Source organism: Lepisosteus platostomus, unplaced genomic scaffold, assembly GCF_059453375.1.
Source record: "Lepisosteus platostomus isolate fLepPlt1 unplaced genomic scaffold, fLepPlt1.hap1 Scaffold_63_H1, whole genome shotgun sequence".
Classification (NCBI taxonomy): domain Eukaryota; kingdom Metazoa; phylum Chordata; class Actinopteri; order Semionotiformes; family Lepisosteidae; genus Lepisosteus; species Lepisosteus platostomus.
The window spans coordinates 1-21,489 of record NW_028291678.1 but is presented as its reverse complement, the minus strand read 5'-3'; the positions used below and the strand labels follow the sequence as shown (position 1 = coordinate 21,489).

General features: G+C 42.2%; 6 non-coding genes across 6 annotated transcripts; 3 read left to right on the top strand and 3 right to left on the bottom strand.

Moving 5' to 3' along the window:
• The first annotated feature begins 1,068 nt into the window (after positions 1–1,068).
• trnar-ucg (transfer RNA arginine (anticodon UCG)) lies at positions 1,069–1,141 on the top strand. The gene has a single exon. It is a non-coding gene; the product is annotated as a tRNA-Arg (tRNA).
• An 8,111-nt stretch (positions 1,142–9,252) lies between these two features.
• On the bottom strand, positions 9,253–9,334 carry trnas-uga (transfer RNA serine (anticodon UGA)). Its single transcript has one exon. It is a non-coding gene; the product is annotated as a tRNA-Ser (tRNA).
• A 1,389-nt stretch (positions 9,335–10,723) lies between these two features.
• trnas-uga (transfer RNA serine (anticodon UGA)) lies at positions 10,724–10,805 on the bottom strand. Its single transcript has one exon. It is a non-coding gene; the product is annotated as a tRNA-Ser (tRNA).
• A 963-nt stretch (positions 10,806–11,768) lies between these two features.
• On the bottom strand, positions 11,769–11,850 carry trnas-gcu (transfer RNA serine (anticodon GCU)). The gene has a single exon. It is a non-coding gene; the product is annotated as a tRNA-Ser (tRNA).
• An 8,802-nt stretch (positions 11,851–20,652) lies between these two features.
• LOC148632184 (U5 spliceosomal RNA) lies at positions 20,653–20,769 on the top strand. The gene has a single exon (XR_015934377.1). It is a non-coding gene; the product is annotated as a U5 spliceosomal RNA (small nuclear RNA).
• Positions 20,770–21,160: 391 nt separating this feature from the next.
• LOC148632183 (U5 spliceosomal RNA) lies at positions 21,161–21,277 on the top strand. The gene has a single exon (XR_015934369.1). It is a non-coding gene; the product is annotated as a U5 spliceosomal RNA (small nuclear RNA).
• The last annotated feature ends 212 nt before the right edge of the window (positions 21,278–21,489 follow it).

Here is a 21,489-nt window from a genome sequence, read left to right as displayed (position 1 = left end):
GTATGGATTTCTTCAAAAACAAGTTATTCCAGAAAGGAAATGAATTCTTGCATTAAACTGAACCAAGCTGTACATGTTTGTCTGAAATGATACATTCGGCACAACAAGACACGGAGAGAGGCACCGCTGGTATTCAGACCCAGGATCGCCTGCTTACTAGGCGGGCACTTTAAGCCACTAGGGAACAGCGCCAGCGGAGCACCGCGCTTTTACAGACACTTGGACACATCTGCGTTCGGTGTGCACTTAACCTGCTCTCTGAGCCCGTTGCCTCCGTCCCATTTAATAGCAGAACTGACGCCAAGAGAAATGATGAGAAATGGCATTTATCGGGCACTTTTCATGTCCAAGGAGCTCAATGCCCTTGACACCTCCCCAAGGCGACAGAGCTGTGCATTCTTTGGCGACACCATTTTTTCTTTTGTTTAATTTCTATACTTATTGATAGAATAAAAACGATATGTCATGTACTGTAAGGGAAATGTCTCTTTTCATGGGGAAAGCTAGCACCAGCAAATGTTGTGTTTAGAAGAAGTGATTTAACATGACACGTGACCTAATTTACCGGAGCAAAAGCTCACCCAGCAAGCCCTGCTTTACTTCTACAGGAGAGAAGTACTGTAGAGTCTGCAAGATGTTCAGCTGGGTAGCTATGTCAGCATGCCTCGGCTGCAAAGGAACAAGTAATAGGTTTATTGCATGCTGAAAAGAGAAGAAAGGAAACACAACGTTTCGGCCGTGAGGTCTTCTCACACCTGAAGAAGCCTCACACCTGTAAAAGGCTCCATTGTTTTCTTTTTTCTCTTTTCAACATGGAATACACCTATTGTCTGCAAGATGTGACAATTTCACGGTGTTTTGGAAGAAAACGTTTTTTCTTTGAATTCAAAATCAATCGGAATTTCAGCACGACACATCAACACTTTTTCTGTTTTAAGGAGATGATATTTTAAACCTGATAAAAATAGTAGGAAACACAAGTTTCTTGCTGTGAAAATTTAGATGGGGAGGTGTACTACTAGTAGCAGTGTAGAGCTCTCTGTGGTGGAGTGCAAGCGCATGTTCTATGGGCCAGTGGCGTAATGGATAACGCGTCTGACTTCGGATCAGAAGATTGTAGGTTCGAGTCCTGCCTGGCTCGTGAGGCTTTTAAACCTCTCAGGTTCCTCGGTAACAGGTTGCCGTCATGTATATGAACTATAGAAAAGCATCTGCCACAACCCGTAAATTAGCACGCAAGTGCGGGCTAGTTAACACAGAACTGTATGAAGATCATCTCCGGCTCCGAGCTCAATTGCAATGAAAAAACATGCAGAACAGAACTGGAGAGCAGCTGAATTTGTGCTCAGTAGGGTGGGGAGGACTCAGCATTGCTATTGTTCTAATTGGCATGAACTGCAGGGGATGTGAATCAGAACATGTCAGTTAGTTCGATCATTGCGTCAATATGTAGGCCACGTTAATACAGAATTATTACTTTGTCTGTCTCGTCTTTGTATATAGCTGAATGTCCCTGACAATTTCATGTTAGTTTTTAAGAACGACATTGGTGCTAATATATACATATATAGCATATAAGGAACACGTAAAAGTTTAGTCCATGCTGAAAAGATAAGAAAACCGCCACAACGTTTCATCTTGGAATAAATCTTTACTTGTTGTTTTGCAGCCTACCCATTCTGACCTAACTCCTCCCTTGAAATTCCCTAACAGATAAGGGTACGTAACGGCTCATGCGATGCTCAGTTGCAATTTGTCCCAAAACAAACAAGAACAGCAGCTGAGGGTTTGAGTTTGAACATGCACTGTATTAAAGCAGCTTTTATTTCCATTGATAAATGCTATATATTCCTACAGAGATTCTCCAGGTGAGTAAGCGATTCCTGTTTCTGTTTCTATTTCTGTTTCATATATATATATACAGTATATATACAGTATTGTACTATTATTATATAATTCGTTACACTGTGGCTGTGTTGTGTGTGTTAAGCTGCTGTTGCACTGCAATTTCCCTCACGGGATCAATAAAGTATCTATCTATAAGAAGACATTACCAACAACGACCACAAGATGGAGATATTGTCTAGACATTACCAACAACGACCACAAGATGGAGATATTGTCCAAAGAGGCAAGAAGGGCAAAGCCGCGATAAGGTAAAATCATTTTTTGTAAGAGATTGGTGTCAGAATGCACATCCGTATCCCAAACAGAATCTCTAGTAAAATATGATCATTTGTGAAACAGGCAAATGAGTGTCTGCTACAATATGATTGCTACAGATGCAGCCATTCAAAATGTGCGGGCGATACTGCATTATTTTCCGGTACGCTGTACGCAGTCTACCGCGAGTTACCGGTAAATACCGCGAGTTACCGGTAAATACCGCTAGCAAAATAATAGTATCCGGAATTTCCGCAAGGTGGAGCTAATAAAGCTCAACTTCTCATGTTTGAGCTGTAGCCATCAAAGTCTTTAATGAAGATATTACTAATAGTATTAATAATAAATGACCTTGGACAAGCTGTAAACTCAAAGTATTGCCCTGGTCCACATTATTTTTTTCACTGACCTTCTTTGTAAAAGTAACACCACAGCATTTCGCAATCATGCATTTTTTTCCAATCATGCAAAGTACAGTAATTTTTGAGAATCGATTCACCATGCCTTTCACATGCTCATAAAAGAGATTGATTTAGGAACATAAACATATTACCGTATGCAAACTGTACTGTATACAGTTTGTATATGTATATGTATATTTAATGTCTTAACTGTGCCCGTTTAAGTATTGAATATTTATATGGAATTTTACCACTGAAGGGAAATCTTAGTGCCTGAGCATAAAAAGAATAGGAGCGTAATGCAACGCGTGTGAAGGCCATAAACGATATTAATTTTGGAACATAAACATACAGTATATGGCTGGTCTCGGTACTTTAAAGAAAACATACACGAAACATGGTTTCATTATGACCAGAATCGGTCTTGAGATATTTTTAACTTGATTTACAGTATTTGAGAGGTATGTCTTGACACCGATACTACGTAAATACTCCTCACGTATATGTTTCTAGGTTTATATTATGCATTTCATACGGTCAAATTGCTTTTGAGCAACTGATAAGAAGCGCGAAACGGTATGCCCAGGGCGTTTTAGTTTTTGTTTTGTTTTAATGCAGTGCAGTGGATTGATTAGAGATATCAAGTACATACAAGTCATTTTTTAAATGTTGTAGTTCGTCTTGTAAAAATGTTACGAGTACATCATCTGTCAACAATTACACAGGTTCTGTTTCCATATTGCGGTTTTTGGTTACGTAATACTATTTTCTAATTTCACGTTGTGAATATATGATTTGGGCAAACAGAGCCGCAAAGAAGTACATTATGGGTTGTTGTTGTTTTTTTGCAGTTTTATCTAAAATAAGCGATGCTTAAACCTTTGTCTGATTCTTGTGAAACTATCCACACGACAGTTACCTAGGAGTTGACTTCAGTGATGTCACTGATGGGATGTTTCTAAAAATCCATCCTCTGTAAAACATCTTCTCTAGTTGTTCTGCATATGTATTCGCTAATGAAGCTGTGTGTTCTGAGCCTGGTTCTCTACATTTCTGTATGAACCAGCTTAGAGGGCTAAAGACAGCTTGTGTTTAAATTGAGTGTAAGGTAATTTATGCTTCTAAAGTCATGGTCAGCATTTATTATTGTACTGTGCTGTAAACTTCTTCTGTGCCTAATTACATTATTTTATAGTCGATAATGTTTCTGTAGTGTTTTTTCAGCCCTCAGCATGTGACTGCGCTGGTGGTGCTGTGGGTTAGGTTCCTGACTCCTATGTCACATGGTCTGTGGTTGAATCTCATGGAACTATGACTTTAATTTTTAACAAACATTTCTTTGAAAAAATGAAACATTTCCCTTGGTCAGAGATTAAATAAAACCTCACTCGCATCAAAACAAATTTATATTTCTAAATATCACAACATGATCGAATTTACGTCTTTTTAATAACAATGAATAGTCACCTATGCGTTACAAAATAAACATTTATATTGATTTGAATCGAGTTTTGATTTAAATCGTAAACGCGTGTTTAAAGGCGATATACTGTATAAAAGCGCTGATTCTTATGGAATGTGTTTGGCCGGGGATTCAAAAAAATTATTTTTTTTAATCGCGTATCTAAGGAAAATTGCAGTATAACTTTGTTCATGCACAAACAGTGGCATGTTACATTATAATTTGGGTGTCTCCTCTTGCCAGAAAGCTCTAAATTGGATTTTGAGTGCGGTTTTTGACTTTTTCTAAATTGCAACCCATAAATAAAGCTGATACAGTTTAGACTTACTGTATTCTAAACTGTATTACAACATCACATTGGACAATGCAACGTAAATTGCAAAAATGCACTTGGAATCTGTCCAAGCCCTACTACGAAAATTATTAAAACTGCGACACTTATCATTCATCTTTAAATAAACTTTATTTTATATAGCGTTTTAAGCGAATAGGTAATTAGATTGCTCATAAACCTAATCGCTTTTTCTACATAAACACAGCGTGATTGCTCTCTGAAAATGCTTTTTTCTTTATATTTAGGCTCAGATTTCAACTATAGATTGTATTATTATAAACTTTCTTGGAAAAATGTCTTTTATGTAAACCATGTTTGCTATTAATTCATTTAGGGCTAAAATACGTTCATTGTCTTCCAATCGAGTCGAGTTGACATTGGAAGCTTGCCACGCCCGGACTGTTACACCAACGCATTAGCATGTTGAAGCGATTTCATTGAGGAGGCCATCTACTAGTTAACACTGTACTTCCTACTTTGAAAACACCTGTGAAATTGGTTTAATTCGTCACAGCCAGCACTCCGGCAGAGAGGGGGGTTGTACTCGTTAATGTCTGATGACATACAAGTGGAAAGATTACAGATTTTAATCGTTTTTTTTCTGAACCAGGGAAAATCTGATCATGTTTCTCTATAACAATAATAAAAAACTTTATTTTAAATTATTTTACATATCCCGCTTGCACATCGCACGACTTTAATAAATCTATTCTTTATTAATACTAAATAAATAATACTAAAAATACTACAGCAAAGAGGTCACTTGATTTTTGGAATAATTCCAAATAGCACAATGATCCACTGGCATTCCTGAAGTCTGTTTAGTGCATAATCTTCCAAATACAATCACTAAGCAATTATAAGAATTATACCATCCTATTTCTTTGTGATGTCCTGTAAAAACGAAACCTATTTTTATAAGGCTTTTACTCAAAAGGTTTCCAAACACACAAAGCATTTGTGAAGTACTATAGTATTTCTAAAGGTTACTGGTACAACATCAATCATTAAAGCTTAACAATAAAGTTTAGATTGCTGACTATGGACTAACTACATTAACTAACTGCAATGCAACATTATACATTTTACAAGAATATCTGGTTGAATTCTTGCATTTGTAGCCAATTTAATGCGAGAGAAATAAGCCAATTTAATTATTTCACAAAAAATAATGTAATATAAAATGGATGTTTTTAACTTTATTGTAGTGTTTTAGAAACTAATATGTCTTCAAAAATGGTTGTTTTTCACTCCTAGGAATGAAAGCTGTTGTTATATGATGTTTATTTTCAAATTTGGAAAAATCAAAGGATTCTAGCTTTCTCCCCTTGCAGGCATCGGACACAGAGAACCTCATGGTTTTCCTAAAAATCATTTTTTATGTTCCCTGGTGTTCCAAACTTAGTTTTAATTTGTTATTATGTTAAAAACAGGGTAATAAATTTCTAATTGGACTATAAATAATGTCATATTGTCTGCTATAAAACTGATGTTTTCAACTCTATTGTAGAGATTCTAGAATCATCTAATAGAGAATTGAAATAAAAAAAGGGCATAAGAAAACATTACCAACAACGACCACAAGATGGAGATATTGTCTAGACATTACCAACAACGACCACAAGATGGAGATATTGTCCAAAAAGGCAAGAAGGGCAAAGCCGCGATAAGGTAAAATCATTTTTTGAAAGAGATTGCTGTCAGAATGCACAACTGAATCCCAAACAGAATCTCTAGTCAAATATGATCATTTGTGAAACAGGCAAATGAGTCTCTCAGGTGCCCATTGCTCATTTTCAGACACATTTATGCAATACTTTCACCATGCGTTGAGCAACAGGGATTAAAGATACCAGAGGTAAGGTTTAAAAGTGATTCTGAGGTGCAACACATCAGCAATACAGCTAGGCATCTGAAATGCGGGGTTTGAGAGCCCTTCAGGGAACACCGTACCCTAAAGGTACCAGAAGTCCAGTAGTATAAGCATTAAGTCACTGTCACCCCTGTTACAATGTGATTGCTACATATCTTCATTTCTTTGGTTTTTAAGGAGTAAGAGTGCAGGGGGTCTAAATCTGCGATCCAGTGTGTTGAAGTATTTCACAACATTACCTGTAGCCCGTATGGAAATAAATACTAATTCTGATTATTGCCCTGGGCATGTACCAATAAATCACTGAGCATATATATATATATCACTGTGTTGAAGCTAGAGACCTGTATGTAATATTATGGTGCTAAAATGTCATTTTCACATATATTAATGTAATAAATGATTGCTTATGCTTTATAAACAAATCTAATTAAAATAAATGATTAAGTTTTGTATTTATCTTGTACCATAGAACATGATTTTCTTTGTATTTCAAGCCCACAAAGTGTCCAAATGACGCACTACATGATATAAGGAAGATTATCACATGCATATCGGTATTATCTTTCTTATGAAAATGCATTCCTTTCATTACCTTTTACTTTTTAAAATGAACTCAAATTGTGTATAATGTAATAATTTAAGTAGAAGTGCTTCACTGCTCTATGCCGTCTGGAAATAAATCCTCAGACTACTTACTGCCCTGGGCATGTACCAATAAATTACAGGAGCACATCTATATATCACTGCGTTGAAGCAGGAGACACACAATCACTGCAAACACATCCTAAATACAGTGTTCTAGCACCTTTGACCTCATCCAGAACATATCATTTCTTGAAAGGGATTGCTGTCCGAATGCACATCTGAATCCCAAACAGAATCTCTAGTAAAATACGATCATTTGTGAAACAGGCAAATGACTGTCTCAGGGGCCCATTCCTCATTCTCAAGACACATGTATGCAGTACGTACACCATGCATTGAGCAATAGGGATTAAAGACACCACAGCTAAGGTTAGAAGTCATTCTGACTATATTCTAAAATATTGGACTCATATTCTTATGATGGCAGACATGATGCTGCGTTTAAAACCGGGGTTAATGGACATTATATGACTGTCAATTCTGTTTTGTTTTGGAGACTCTTGGCTGCCTATATGGTACACTGCAGCGTGAAGGAATTATTTTCCAAAACTGTGTCAGCTCAAAAGTTGTAAGAGAACCTCTCCAGCTGCTTTAACTCTCTTCATTTTTGTCATTTAATTGTCTGTCGGCACTATGTGGCAGCGTTGCATGACAACCCCTCTCACCACGGAAAGGAACCTAACAGCTTTGGTAAGAGAGGAGAAAAGGACCTGGCCAGTAAGGGGCACCAACCCGTGACTTTGGCGTTATTAGCACCATGCTCTAACCAACTCAGCTAACCGGCCTCACGACAGTGGTTCTCTCTGTGCTGCAAAAAATCGAACTCAGGGAATTTCTTTTGCCCTCCTTTGAATAGAAAGCCGTGTAATTCAGTGTACGGGCTTTCTCATGCAGTTTCATGGTTCTTGTAACCCAAATCCTACACTGGCCTGAAGTGCCCCCCATTTCACAGAATTTTTCAGCTGATTTAAAATGTACCTAAAGGAGAAGCATTATTGAAGACGATCAATTACCAAGAGCTTTTGTCAAAGGTTTTGGTGGTCATTTTTAATGACCACAGAGCGATGTGACCTCGGTTTTACATCTCATCCAAAAGACAGCGCCCTTTTACAACACAGTGTCTCCGTCACTATGCTGGGGCATTGGGACCCGCACAGACCTCAGGGTGAGCGCCCCACCGCCGGCACCATTAACACCGCTTCCAGCTGGAAGCTTTGTTTTTCCCTGTAGCTCACCCTCATCCGGGTACTGACCTGGCTCACACCTGCTTAGCTTCAGTGGGTTTTCAGTTGCGAGTTGCAAGGGGATGCAAGTGATGGAGCAGCTAGCTGCAAAAGCCACTGCATTGGCGGGGAATCAAAGCCGAGCCTCCCGCGTGGCAGGCGAGAATTCTACCACTGAACCACCAATGCTCAGAACCCGGGCCTTCAAAAAAGACGCTTTTTTGGTGCTCTGTGCAAAAAGCGTCGACATCTGCTTCCAGCTGTAAAATGCCATTCGCGGACGCTGAAGAACTTATTTGCAAGGGAGCGGGTACAAGCAATTTGGCATTTTAAAACCACCAGGAACACCGAACAGGCGCGCTTCTTTGCTTGCGCCGAAACACAACGACAGGAGGTGGACAACGTAGTCTGCAGGATTCGAACCTCTTTCTGTCTATTATATACTAAATGTTCTCTTGTCTGTCTCTTGTTTGTATAGAACTGAATGTCCCTGACAATGTACTGTTAGTTTTAATTGAAGAACGGCATTTGTGTTCAAATATATCAGACAAGTTTACGTAACTGCTCATGCGACACTCAGTTGTAATTAGTCAAGAAATAAAGTCGAACAACAGCTGCGGGTTTGATTCTGAACGTATCAGATTGCAGCACCTTTTACTTCCATTGACAAATGATAGAGATTCGAAGAGAGATCCTTCAGACCAGCAAGCAAACCCACGGCTATTTCGGTTTTCTATCTAGGCAACGTTGGTGTCTGCAATAGCATACATGAAAGCGTGATGCAATTTCTGTGGCTAAATTTGTTGCACGTCATGCACAGTAAGAGTGTTTCTAACACCAAATAAAAAGTCAACAATTAGCGATCACGCCTTCTCCTCAGTTAACCCACTGAAACCCTTGCTGTTAACAGTTCTTTAATGCATGCTTTACGAGCACCTACATATTGTGTCGGTTCTTTCAGTTTTATTCATTAGGTTTTCAAAGGCATAAGTAGAACACCAGAGGTGCGAACGCAAGATGTGTGGTTATCTGAAGAACTCATTTCCATGGCAGCGGGGCCAAGCTATTTAGTGTTTTTATAGTACCAGGGAAGGAGAAGCGGCACTTCACCTTTGCCGCGCAGGCACAAGGAGACGTGCGGCAGACGCCGTAGTCGGCAAGATTTGAACCTGCATGGGGAGTCCCCAACGGATTTCAAGTCCATCGCCTTAACCACTCGGCCACGACTACAGCGAGTTCACCATCGCCGCATTCCTCCTTTAATCTAACACGGAGTGCGACGTGGCTGCGGAAACCTTTTCAAAGTCGCTCTCCGTTAAAAAAAAATAATACCTTTGACAAAATACGTGCCGGCAGACAGACACGCCTCAGAGGGTTTAAGGCTGGCTTCATGTCGGAATGATAAAGTCTCCCCGTCCGGACATGAAAATGCCACTTTGTTACACACAAAAAAAGAATCAACAACAGAGAAATGCCCACAAGCATTTGAAAAGCCGCACCACGTCGCACTTGAAATAGCTCTTACATTAGTGGTAGACGCAGGAATCGCATTTTTATTTACGCTCTTACCAACGCGATGGAAAGCAAAACAAAGCAAAGCAGAGCAAAACAAAACGAACAAACGAAAACCCTGCACATAACGCCGTTACGTGCCCAAGTGGTATTGTACGTCATCCTAGCACTGCACCCCGGGGCGTACGGTACATGGGAACGAGCACACGCCACGAATCGTCTCGAATCACTCCCTACAGCTGTAAGGCGCCTTGAAGCGTGCACCCCCAACATTCTTCTTTGCGCATCTGTGAAAGGTAAACTCTTGAGCAAACTCTGAACCAGCTCTAAGGAAACTAATCCGATTAGACGTAACTTTGACTCATCTTTTTACGCTCAGTGCTGGATTGCTCAAACTCCAGCTAGGGTTAGGGTTAGCATTACCACGCTACTTAGACACTTTGTTTACGCTCAGTGCTGGATTTTGGAAACTTCAGGACGAGTGGGAATTTTCTCCTATCTGTCCATTCTGTTTTGTTTTGGAGACTCTTGGCTGCCTATGTTGTACAGTGCAGCGTGAAGGAAACATTTTCCAAAACTGTGTCAGCTCAAGAGTTGTAAGAAAACCTCTCCAGCTGCTACAACTCTCTTCATTTTTGTCATTTAATGTGACACTCGATGTATAACTGGAGCCTCACATATGCAAATGGTGCGGCTCCAGTTCGACACCCAGTTCGACACCACTTTACAGTATATGACAAAAGCATGGCAAACTGTGCCGGACCAGCAGATAACTTCCGCTTATTTTGACCATATTAAACATTGGAAATCTTCCCACTTGCATTTGTGACACTTGATTTTGGCTCCACCTAAGAAACTCTTAAATCTTCTAACACTTTTCTCTTCTCCCGCAACACACTTGTCTGTCGGCACTATGTGGAAGCGTTGCATGACAACCCATCTCACCACGGAAAGGAACCTAACAGCTTTGGTAAGAGAGTAGAATTACCTGAAGAACTGCTTTCCATGGAAGCAGGACCAAGCGATGTAGCATTTTTATAGTACCAGGAAAGGAGAAGCGGCACTTCGCCTTTGCCACACAGGCACAAGGCGACGTGCAGCAGACGCCGTAGTCAGCAGGATTCGAACCTGAGCGGGGAGTCCTCAATGGATTTCAAGTCCATCGCCTTAACTACTCGGCCACAACTACAGCGAGCTCGCCGCCGCCGCATTCCTCCTCCGGAGTGCGAGGTGTCTGCGGAAACCTTTTTAAAGTCGCTCTCCGTTACAAAAAAAATACCTTTCACAAGATACATGCCGGCAGACAGACACGCCTCAGAGGGTTTAAGGCTGGCTTCACGTTCAAATGATAAAGTCTCACCGTCCGGATGTCAAAATGCAACTTTGGCAGACAGAAAAAAAACATCAACAAACCACAAATGTGGACAAGGATTTTACAAGCTGCACCACACTGCACTTTCAAAAGCATTTACATTCGTGTTAGACGCAGGAATTGTCCTTGTTTTGCGCGCTTACGAACGCCATACAAATAAAACAGGTCTACGGGTCTGAAACCTGCTCCACGGAAAACAGTTCTGTTGCGCTTTTGATCAAAGGGAGATTCTCTGTTCTTACTTTTTCATGACATAACACCCAAAGGGGCTTCTTTGGAGCTGGATTCCAACCAGCATCCTAAAGTTTCTTGGTCGTATCCTTTACAGTCCTCTGTTCGGTCGACATGGAACAGAAGGGGGCAGCTTTCCTCACACATACAGTGCAGTTCTGCATCAGACCTCTAACTCGTTTCCTTAGCTTGGATTTAAGCCACGAAGCAGGCTTCTACTGTATAAACGTCTAGAGGAATCACAAACTATTTGAGAGGCCATCATCCCAGGGGGAACTGACAAAGTCTATCCCTAAACACCTAGCGCAGTCTCTCGAGAGACTGTCAAAAATCGCTTTCTCCGTTTGTGCTGCAAGTAAGTGAAAATGCGGTCTCAACCCAGAGCCACTTGGCAGCAGCGGCACGTAAATACTGTTACTGCCACTGCTCGATACCGACGTTAGCCTACTATACCATGTTCAGCCACCGCTAGAAAATGTACAGCTCTAGTACTGGAGCAAACAGAAGGAGGGCCAACATCTAACAGGCACACATGTCAGACATAGAGAGCGCCGAGGATGGGATTCGAACCCATGCGTGCAGAGCACAATGGATTAGCAGTCCATCGCCTTAACCACTCGGCCACCTCGTCAATGAAACTGGGCTGTCCAGACACGGGTTGGCACGCTCCAGATGATCTTTTTCTTTTTTTTCCCTCGTACTCGAGGGTCCTTTTCCTGTTCCACATGCGATTTCAACATTTTCCTTGGGAGATGTCAAGCCAGCAAGCCACTGCTGTGGTTCAGTGGCCAGTGTGGAGTTCAGTGGCCCTGTTGTACACAGAAAGCACATTGAGCTCCTTGGACATGAAAAGTTCCAGATAAAAGCCATTTGTCATCCTTTCTCTTGGTGTCGATGTTGCTATTGTATGTAAAGGTGGCAACTTGCTCAGCGAGCAGGCGGAGCACACACCGAATGCAGATGTGTCTGAGTGGTGTGTCCAAGTGGCTGCAAAAAAACAGTACTCCCGGGGCGCCGTGGCTTAGTTGGTTAAAGCGCCTGTCTAGTAAACAAGAAATCCTGGGTCCGAATCCCAGCGGTGCCTTTTTTTGTGCTGTGTTCTCGAACAGAACTGGTCATTATGGACAACCGCATATGCCTAGACTTAATTAAATGCAAGTATTCATTTCCTGTCTTGAACGACTTGTTTTTCTTAAAATGGATGCAACTTGCAAAACATGAAATACAAACCTCGCTAATCAGCGCTCGCGGCTGGCAAAAAAAAAAGAAGTCAGCAATGTTATTTTTCTTTAACCTTAACCCTGCTAATGGAGAAGAGTTAAACGACCGAGTCTATGCAGCTTAAACGGTGCTCACGTCGGGTTCTTAGCTGAAAGGGTGATAAATCCCGCTCACCCCAGTCCTTAATCTTTTAAAAGGATACAAAATTGAACCTAGTCGCCACATCACATACATCCTGTTCAACGATAAAAAGGTGACATCTATCCTCGATCCAGAGTAAATCCCACGTTGAGGGCATATTTTTTTCCACTTTACCATGAGTCGGGCTCGGCTGCACAGAGGCGAGAGCAGAGCAATGAGGTCACGGGGACAGGAGAGCCACACGCTGGCGGTTTAAACACGTGGAAGAAAACTGAAGGATCCACAGTATGTGGACCCTCCGTGCGCCATCAGTCCGCACTCCGGACTCTGAATCCTGCCATCCGAGTTAAGATCTCGGCGGAACCTGAGGCGCAGTTCTTTCTTAAAACGTAATCTGGTGAGCATTTCTAGAATCGTACTTGTATAGATGCAGCCTTTAATGTGTTGCTAGGTTAAAATTGATGACTTCTTGAACTTCAGTAGGCAACTGCCCTCTTGATTTTGGATTTAATTTCTTTATTACAGGGGCGCTTTTATGAAGACCGAGTCATGTTCAGGTACTTTGCTTGATGGAGGAAGCATATTTCGGACTCTGTGATCTGCTCACCTGGAAAGGTCTGCTGTACTACTACAAGAGAGAAGTAGAGTCTGGAAGAATGGACAATTTTATGATGCTTTGGAAGATAATGTTTTTTTTTTCTTTGAAATTGAAATGAATCAGAATATCAGTGCAAAAGACAAACTCTTGGTTTGGTTTAAAGAGATATGGTTTTAAAACAGACAAAATGTAGAAAACAGGTGTTTCTCACTTTTGGAAGAGAATGGACCGGGGGTAATATTTTACAAGTTATATAATAGTAAAATATTATATAATAGGGGTAATAGTCGCGAGGGGCTTCAGCTTTTTCGTGCTTAATATGGTGCGCTGTGGCCACGGCAGATATGGGATCTATAAAAGCCGAAAATTCTCCGATCATTGCCTGACACAGCTCCTCAAAGCTATTACAGACCTCAGGTCCTTGTCTAGACATCCACTCGTGGACCGCTCGGCTGGTAGTTTTCCTTACTAACATAGCCTTTTCCTGTTCGGACGCTTCGGGCATAAACTGCAAAGTATATCTCAGCTCATCAATGTAGGTCTCCACATTATTCCCTGACACTGTCGGGTCAAACCTTTCTACATCTTTGGCTAACTGCCTCAGGGAGTGGAGGTTAATTTTTACAGTTTCTCCGTGGGCAGGGAGACGGCCGTGATCAGGAGCAGGGGGTCTATGCCTGAATTGAATCGCCCTTGCGTCTCGCGCAGGACTCGGCGATCTCCCCCATGCCGATCCGACCACAGACCCTGGCCGGGAGAAACCTCCTGGGTGAGTGCTCCGGGCTGCTAGGTGGGCTGGCATGTAAGTGGGATCTAGCCTGTTTTGCTTCCAGTACAGCAGCATCTAACTCCTTTTGCCTTTCCTGGCTGAGCTCATTTAAACTCTCAATTTCTTTTTCTTTTTCTTTCAAGCTCGCTTCTAGGTCTCTCCTAGCTACCTCAGCCGCAGTTTCTCTAGCAGACAGGTCATCTAATTTACCTAAAACTTCCCTGAGTCTGTCTTCACTTTCCTCACTTTTCACTCTCTTTTCTCTGATTATATCCAACAACTCAACTCGCTCCGCCTTATATCTTTCTAGCTTTCCCTGAAGCGTTTGAAACTTTGTCAGCTCGGACAAAGACAGTTCCAGCTGTTTAGCTAGATTTAAGGCGAAACTAGATAGGACCTGAACTGCGTTCACAGACCCTCCTGTGTTAAGCTGGTTCGCTACCTTAGCTACTAAATCTACTTGCAGCTTCTCAATATCATCAAAGTTCAACTTTTCGATACCGCTCCAGTAACCAGGATTGTCGTCGCTAGAAATAGTACTTATAAGCGACTCCACTTCAGACATTTTAGCAGCCATTGTCATTACGTCAGAGAAACTTTAAGAGTATTACTTTTTTTCCTTTTACCAAAATACAGTATGGAATCTAAACACCCGAGCAGATGGATTTCCAATCAGCACACGTTACACTAAACGCTAGAAAACAGGGGGATTTCTTTACGCAGTTATCAGCACACCCGGTATTCGCGTATAAAAGCCACGGTGCTGTGCTGAACTTGAACTCACAGCAACATCAGTTATTCTGTGCGATTGAGTCTCATTTCATTCTAAACTCGCCCACCCAGGGACGCCATTAAATGTAGTGGTTTGATGGGTTTACTGAGACACTTATTAATTGTAGCAGTAATCACGAGGTTGTTCGTTGGGGCTTTTAGAAAATCAATCGCCAGAACAACTAACAACGCACACACACGGGTTCAATACACGAGATACATTTATTAATATAAATTGTGCACCAAACATATACTAGTCTGCCTGGATACGAGCGGCAGACCTTACTGTGAGGGTTATCAATATACAAGATATATAATCTCGAAGAGATGCAAACACAAAGAGATACACAACAGAGAATATATGTCAATATATATCGTTCGGTTACCAAATCGCTAATCAGTGTTATTACCCATTGTTACTCTAAACTCGGAAGTAAATACATTACTCATGAATTAAATTGATAACAACTTGTGTTGAGGTACAATTGAATTCTCGAGACGCAATGTAGAACATGGGGTTAACTTATCCACTGTGTATGGATTTGGAATTTCCCGGCACGAACACCAAACCAGCTGACAAGCTCTGTTGCAGCCTCTGTTCCAGCGGTTGTCCAATGGGCGTTGTGTCGGCGTCCTCTGGCTACCAGCCAACCAGTCAAGGTGCAGCTCGGAGTAGGACGGGCGGAGGAATCTGACTGCGGCGCGCAGGGCAGTCGTTGCTCCGAGGGGATCTACCAGCAGTCCGGCTGGCTAGTAGAAAGTCTCTATGCACAGAGTGTGACCGCGAGTCCTCACAAGTCACTCTTTTGCCTGGGAAGAAACTGGTTCGTTCCCGGTCCAGCGCTGCTTCTGAATAAGCTATTCAGGTTGTCGACGAGGGTCCAACTGTAGGCTGCCGTTGATCAAACGGAGCATTCACGTTAGTAGAATTCTGAGTACGTACGGGATGCTTGGCCTCGCGCTTAGAACAAAGTCCAAGTCCCTATGCAGACAACAGCAGTTGTCACGTGATTGTCTCTGAGGATGCGCGAAAATGGCCAAGGAGAGCCCCGATCTGAGCTTGCGCTCCCTTTTTGACCAAGACACAGATGTGTGCTGATTGGTTGAGAGTTTGGCGGGCATTGGAGACCCACGTGGTATTACCACGCCCTGCCAGTCCCTGATTGGTTGGTCAAGGTGAGATATAAGTCACTTACTCTTGACACTTAAGAATGCAGTCCAGATGTCCATTCAGCACTCCCTAGACAGATAGGCGCCAATGGATGACCATTGATCATGATAGCCAGGCTTAGCTAAGTGCATCCCTGTCTGGGAGCTGTTCCCTATCAAAAGAAAACAACTTAAATCAGTCTGCATGAATACTTTCTCTGTGGCTGCACCGGTGAGATGGGGCTTCATTTAGGACAGCATACCAACGCTTAATTCTGTCTTATTAACAAGCATTGCCGCTACACTTGTATCCCAACTTTTGCAACTCGCAACTGAAAACCCACTGAAGCTAAGCAGGTGTGAGCCAGGTCAGTACCAGGATGAGGGTGAGCTACAGGGAAAAACAAAGCTTCCAGCTGGAAGTGGTGTTAATGGGCGCTCACTCTGAGGTCTGTACGGGTCCCAATGTCCCAATATAGTGACGGAGAAGCTGTGTTGGAAAAAGGGCGCTGTCTTTTGGATGAGATGTAAAACCGAGGTCATAGTGCTCTGTGGTCATTAAAAATGACCACCAAAACCTTTGACAAAAGCTCTTGGTAATTGATGGTCTTCAATAATGCTTCTCCTTTAGGTACATTTTAAATCAGCTGAAAAATGCTGTGAAATGGGGGGGCACTTCAGGCCAGTGTAGGATTTGGGTTACAAGAACTATGAAACTGCACGAGAAAGCCCGTACACTGAATTACACGGCTTTCTATTCAAAGGAGGGCAAAAGAAATTCCCTGAGCTTGATTTTTTGCAGCACAGAGAGGACCACTGTTGTGAGGTCGGTTAGCTCAGTTGGTTAGATGGTGGTGCTAGTAACGCCAAGGTTGCGGGTTTGAGCCGCGTACGGGCCAGGTCCTTTTCTCCTCTCTTACCAAAGCTGTTAGGTTCCTTTCCGTGGTGAGATGGGTTGTCATGCAACGCTGCCACATAGCGCCGACAGACAAGAGTGTTGCGGGAGAAGAGAAATGTGTTTGAAGATTTAAGAGTGTCTTAGGTGCAGCCAAAATCAAGTGTCACAAATGCAAGTGGTTGGATTTCCATTGTTTAATGTGGTAAAAATAAGCGGAAGTAATCTGCCGGTCCGGCACAGTCTGCCATGCTTTTGTCATTTACTGTAAAGTGGTATTGAACTGGGTGTCGAACTGGAGCCTCACCATTTGCATATGTGAGGCTCCAGTTATACATCGAGTGTCACATTAAATGACAAAAATGAAGAGAGTTAAAGCAGCTGGAGAGGTTTTCTTACAACTTTTGAGCTGACAGTTTTGGAAAATGTTTCCTTCACGCTGCACTGTACAACATAGGCAGCCAAGAGTCTCCAAAACAAAACAGAATTGACAGATAGGAGAAAATTCCCACTCATCCTGAAGTTCCGAAAATCAAGCACTGAGCGTAAACAAAGTGTCTAAGTAGTGTGGGAATGCTAACCCTAACCCTAGCGTAAAAAGATGAGTCAAAGTAACGTCTAATCGGATTAGTTTCCTTAGAGCTGGTTCAGAGTTTGCTGAAGAGTTTACCCAGTGGGCACTGATTCGTCGAATATACGTATATTCACGGCGAAAATACGGCTATACGTATATATACGTCGCCTCGACGTATAATCAAAGTCGAATTGCAACCGTAAAATCGACGACATTAATAAACGCATATATAACGTCGAAAACACATCTAACACAGTGCCTGAGGCTTTTTACTGTATGTATCGTGTGTGCCGCAACTAGGAGTATACGGCACTCTGCACAGTGTACGAAGTAAATTATTTTCGCAGTAATTAATTTACACGTGTATAATAAATATAGTAAATATAATAAATTAATTACTGCGAAAATTACTTCGTACACTGTGCAGAGTGCCGTATACTCCTAGGTAAGTTAGGTACATCTTTTTGCCCAAAACTGAAGGGGCGACATTCCTCCCTCCCCCCGTGATGCCAGGCCTGTCCCCATCCTATTCCATAATGTCATTATACTGTATATAATACCATACAACAGTGACCGATCCTTACTAACTGCATGCGTTAAAATTGCACATCAGCTCATAGCAGGGGGCACATAGCCGCGATGTATTATCAATGTTAAATTTCAACCATAATATCGACAACATTAATAAACGCATACGTTGAGAAAATATCGAACCCAGCATATTTTCCGGTTATATACCACAATGCATTGCTAGTATTCGTTGGTCACCATTTTGGACACGTTTTTCAAACGTAGAAGTATATCCGCAAATATCTCAGCAATCCTCTTTTGACGAGTAAGTATGAACAATAATAATACTATCTGAATACATACAGATCTTTCTTAATATTATTTTGATTAAAATAGTAAGTGAATAAGCAAAAAATGGCACATAAAAATAGTGGAGCTTTTTAAACGTCTGTACTTACTGCGCCCCATAAGAAATCGTTTGTCCCCGTTCAAAAGAGGTTGTGCGATGTCCTGCAGCGTTCGCAAAGCAAACCTTTGACAGTTTGAAAAGAGGAATTTATTCTGCTTCCTGTGCGTGCAGTAGTTACAAAGTTGAACGTCTTTACACGATCTGCTGCAGTTTTCAGTGGGCGGGCGTTGTCAAATGGCTTGGAAAAACGCACTGTGTTTCGGCTCGGCAAACATCGTGAGCAGTGTCCTGCATGTTTTCTGTGTATAGCTGTCTTTTAACGCATACAGAATTCATTCGAAATGGGGAATGGTGTGAATGGGGAAGATGACACTAAATCGTTTTGCCGTTTCTCTATTCTTATTCTATGTTGTACTTTCAAACTTTGGGTACTCTTTAATTAGGACAGACTTTATTGCTCAACTTCTATGATGCAAGCCAAATTTTATACATTTATTTCAGCTTTGAGCTTAGTAAACCGTTCATTTTTTAGATTATACTAAAGAAGATATTAATCATCATTAATTTGGGAAGTAATATTATATAATTTTCTCCTAGCTGCGGTGCTGAAGTCCCGCCCTAAATCAGCAGAAAAAGAAATAAAGGAGCACGCAATGTGTTACTTGAAGAATGCATATGCAAGGCAGGGGGCCAGGAGATCTGGACACTGAAAATACTAGGTTTTTGGTTCTAACTGTTAGGACAATTACACAGGGTTTGCAAATAGTGGACAAAAATCGTCTTAACTTCCATTGTAATATTTTTTTTCTTGGAAATATAGAAGTTGTACATTTTAAAATGTATATTTGAATCAAAATGTGGTTTTGAGTTAGTGTGTTAATGTAATTAGTTTGTGTTTGCCGTTACTATACTGTATATTGCCATATTACCAGAATTTGTAGCTGAAGTTTAAGACTAGTTGTGTTTTTTATGATTATTGCCCATATGTTGATTGTTGATTGATTGTATACAATGTATAATTTGAAATACATATTTTTCAGGTGTGAATGTGTATTTTCAGAATAAATTTCTAAACCAAATCATTGGGTTGATTTACTAGTTTCTACACCTGTAAAACCTAACTTTGATGTATAATAGACCTCTACCCATATACGTATAATAGACCTCTAAAGTTATCCGTATAATAGACCTCTAACCATATACATATAATAGACCTCTAAAGTTATCCGTATAATAGACCTCTAAAGTTATCCGTATAATAGACCTCCAACCATATACGTAGAATAGTCCTCTAAAGTTATCCGGAACTCCTACCATATATGTATAATAGTCCTCTAAATTTATCCGTATAATAGAACTCCAACCATTTACGTATAATGAACATCTAATCATAGACGTATAATTGACGTATAACAATAGACGTATATTAGAATTTCATTCTAGACGAATTGCAGACCACATTTAGACGTCTAAGGTATGCGTTTAATAGACGTATATTATACATCTTTTGCCCACTGGGTTACGTCTCAACAGAAACGCTCTTTAGCTCTTTCAGTGTTATGCAGAGAACAGCGTCTGTCGAGATCACTTTTGAGTCAGCGCGAAACGCCGTGTGCTGTCAGTTTGATTTCATATTGCTCGTAGCGGCGCCCGGCTTTTGTCTGTCAAACGTTAGGTTGCGCTTCTTCATGCTGCATCGTCGGCATGAGTGGAGCTTTTTAAACGTCTGTACTTACTGCGCCCCATAAGAAATCGTTTGTCCCCGTTCAAAAGAGATTTTGCGATGTCCTGCAGAGTTCGCAAAGCAAACCTTTGACAGTTTGAAAAGAGGAATTTATTCTGCTTCCTGTGCGTGCAGTAGTTACAAAGTTGAACGTCTTTACACGATCTGCTGCAGTTTTCAGTGGGCGGGCTTTGTCAGATGGCTTGGAAAAACGCACTGTGTTTCGGCTCGGGAAACATCATGAGCAGTGTCCTGCATGTTTTCTGTGTATAGCTGTCTTTTGACGCATACAGAATTCATTCGAAATCATTGATTTCTCCAATTATCAAGGGTCCCTTAAAGGATGAGTCAAAGTAACGTCTAATCGGATTAGTTTCCTTAGAGCTGGTTCAGAGTTTGCTCAAGAGTTTACCTTTCACAGATGTGCAAAGAAGAATGTTGGGGGTGCACGCTTCAAGGTGCCTTACAGTGCGTTGTTTCCGACACAGTGTGGCCGGGTGTTTTCCGAGTTATCGCACGGATTGGGCACGCCCACAAGCCGAGAGCCGCAGGCGATGAGCCCGGGGCTGAACGGGCCCCACTGGCTAGTTTGTAAGGCCAGGTGCATTGCCAACCACGACCGGCAGCGCAGAGGCTTTGAAGGCGGTCTGGGCTCCTGCAGCTGTGCAGCCACGCACTCTGGTTTCTCTTCATCTCGTACAAATCTTTCGCCTTTTATTAAAGATTTCCGTGGAGAGGAGCATGAATAAGTTCCATGCAATTTTTGTGCTTCCCTGCCTTCGGGTGGGGCGCAGCCTGGCTGGTCAAAGAGAGAAAACAAAAACGTTCGCAATCACTCTTGTTATGGCAATTGTGGCCGTCTGCTCCGCGAGTCCTCGGTCTCCGGCTGTCTGATTGGCGCTCTTTTCTTTGGGGGGCGGGAAGTGTCCGGCCGCAGGGGATCTTGGGACCTCGCTTTGCATAGCGGCTTCCCAGAGTGCGTCGTTTCCGGCACAGTGTGGCTGGGTGTTTTCCGACTTATCGCACGGATTGGGCACGGCCGCAAGCTGAGAGCCGCAGGCGATGAGCCCGGAGCTGAACGGGCCCCACTGGCTCGTTTGTAAGGCCAGGTGTATTGCCAACCATGACCGGCAGCGCAGAGGCTTTGAAGGCGGACTGGGCTCCTGCAGCTGTGCAGCCACGCACTCTGGTTTCTCTTCATCTCGTACAAATCTTTCGCCTTTTACTAAAGATTTCCGTGGAGAGGAGCATGAATGATTTCCATGCAATTTTTGTGCTTCCCTGCCTTCGGGTGGGGCGCAGCCTGGCTGGTCAAAGAGAGAAAACAAAAACGCTCGCAATCGGTCTTGTTATGGCGATTGTGGCAGTCTGCTCCGCGAGTCCTCGGTCTCCGGCCGTCTGATTGGCGCTCTTTTCTTTGGGGGGTGGGAAGTGTCCGGCCGCAGGGGATCTTGGGACCTCGCTTTGCATAGTGGCTTCCCAGAGTGCGTCGTTTCCGGCACAGTGTGGC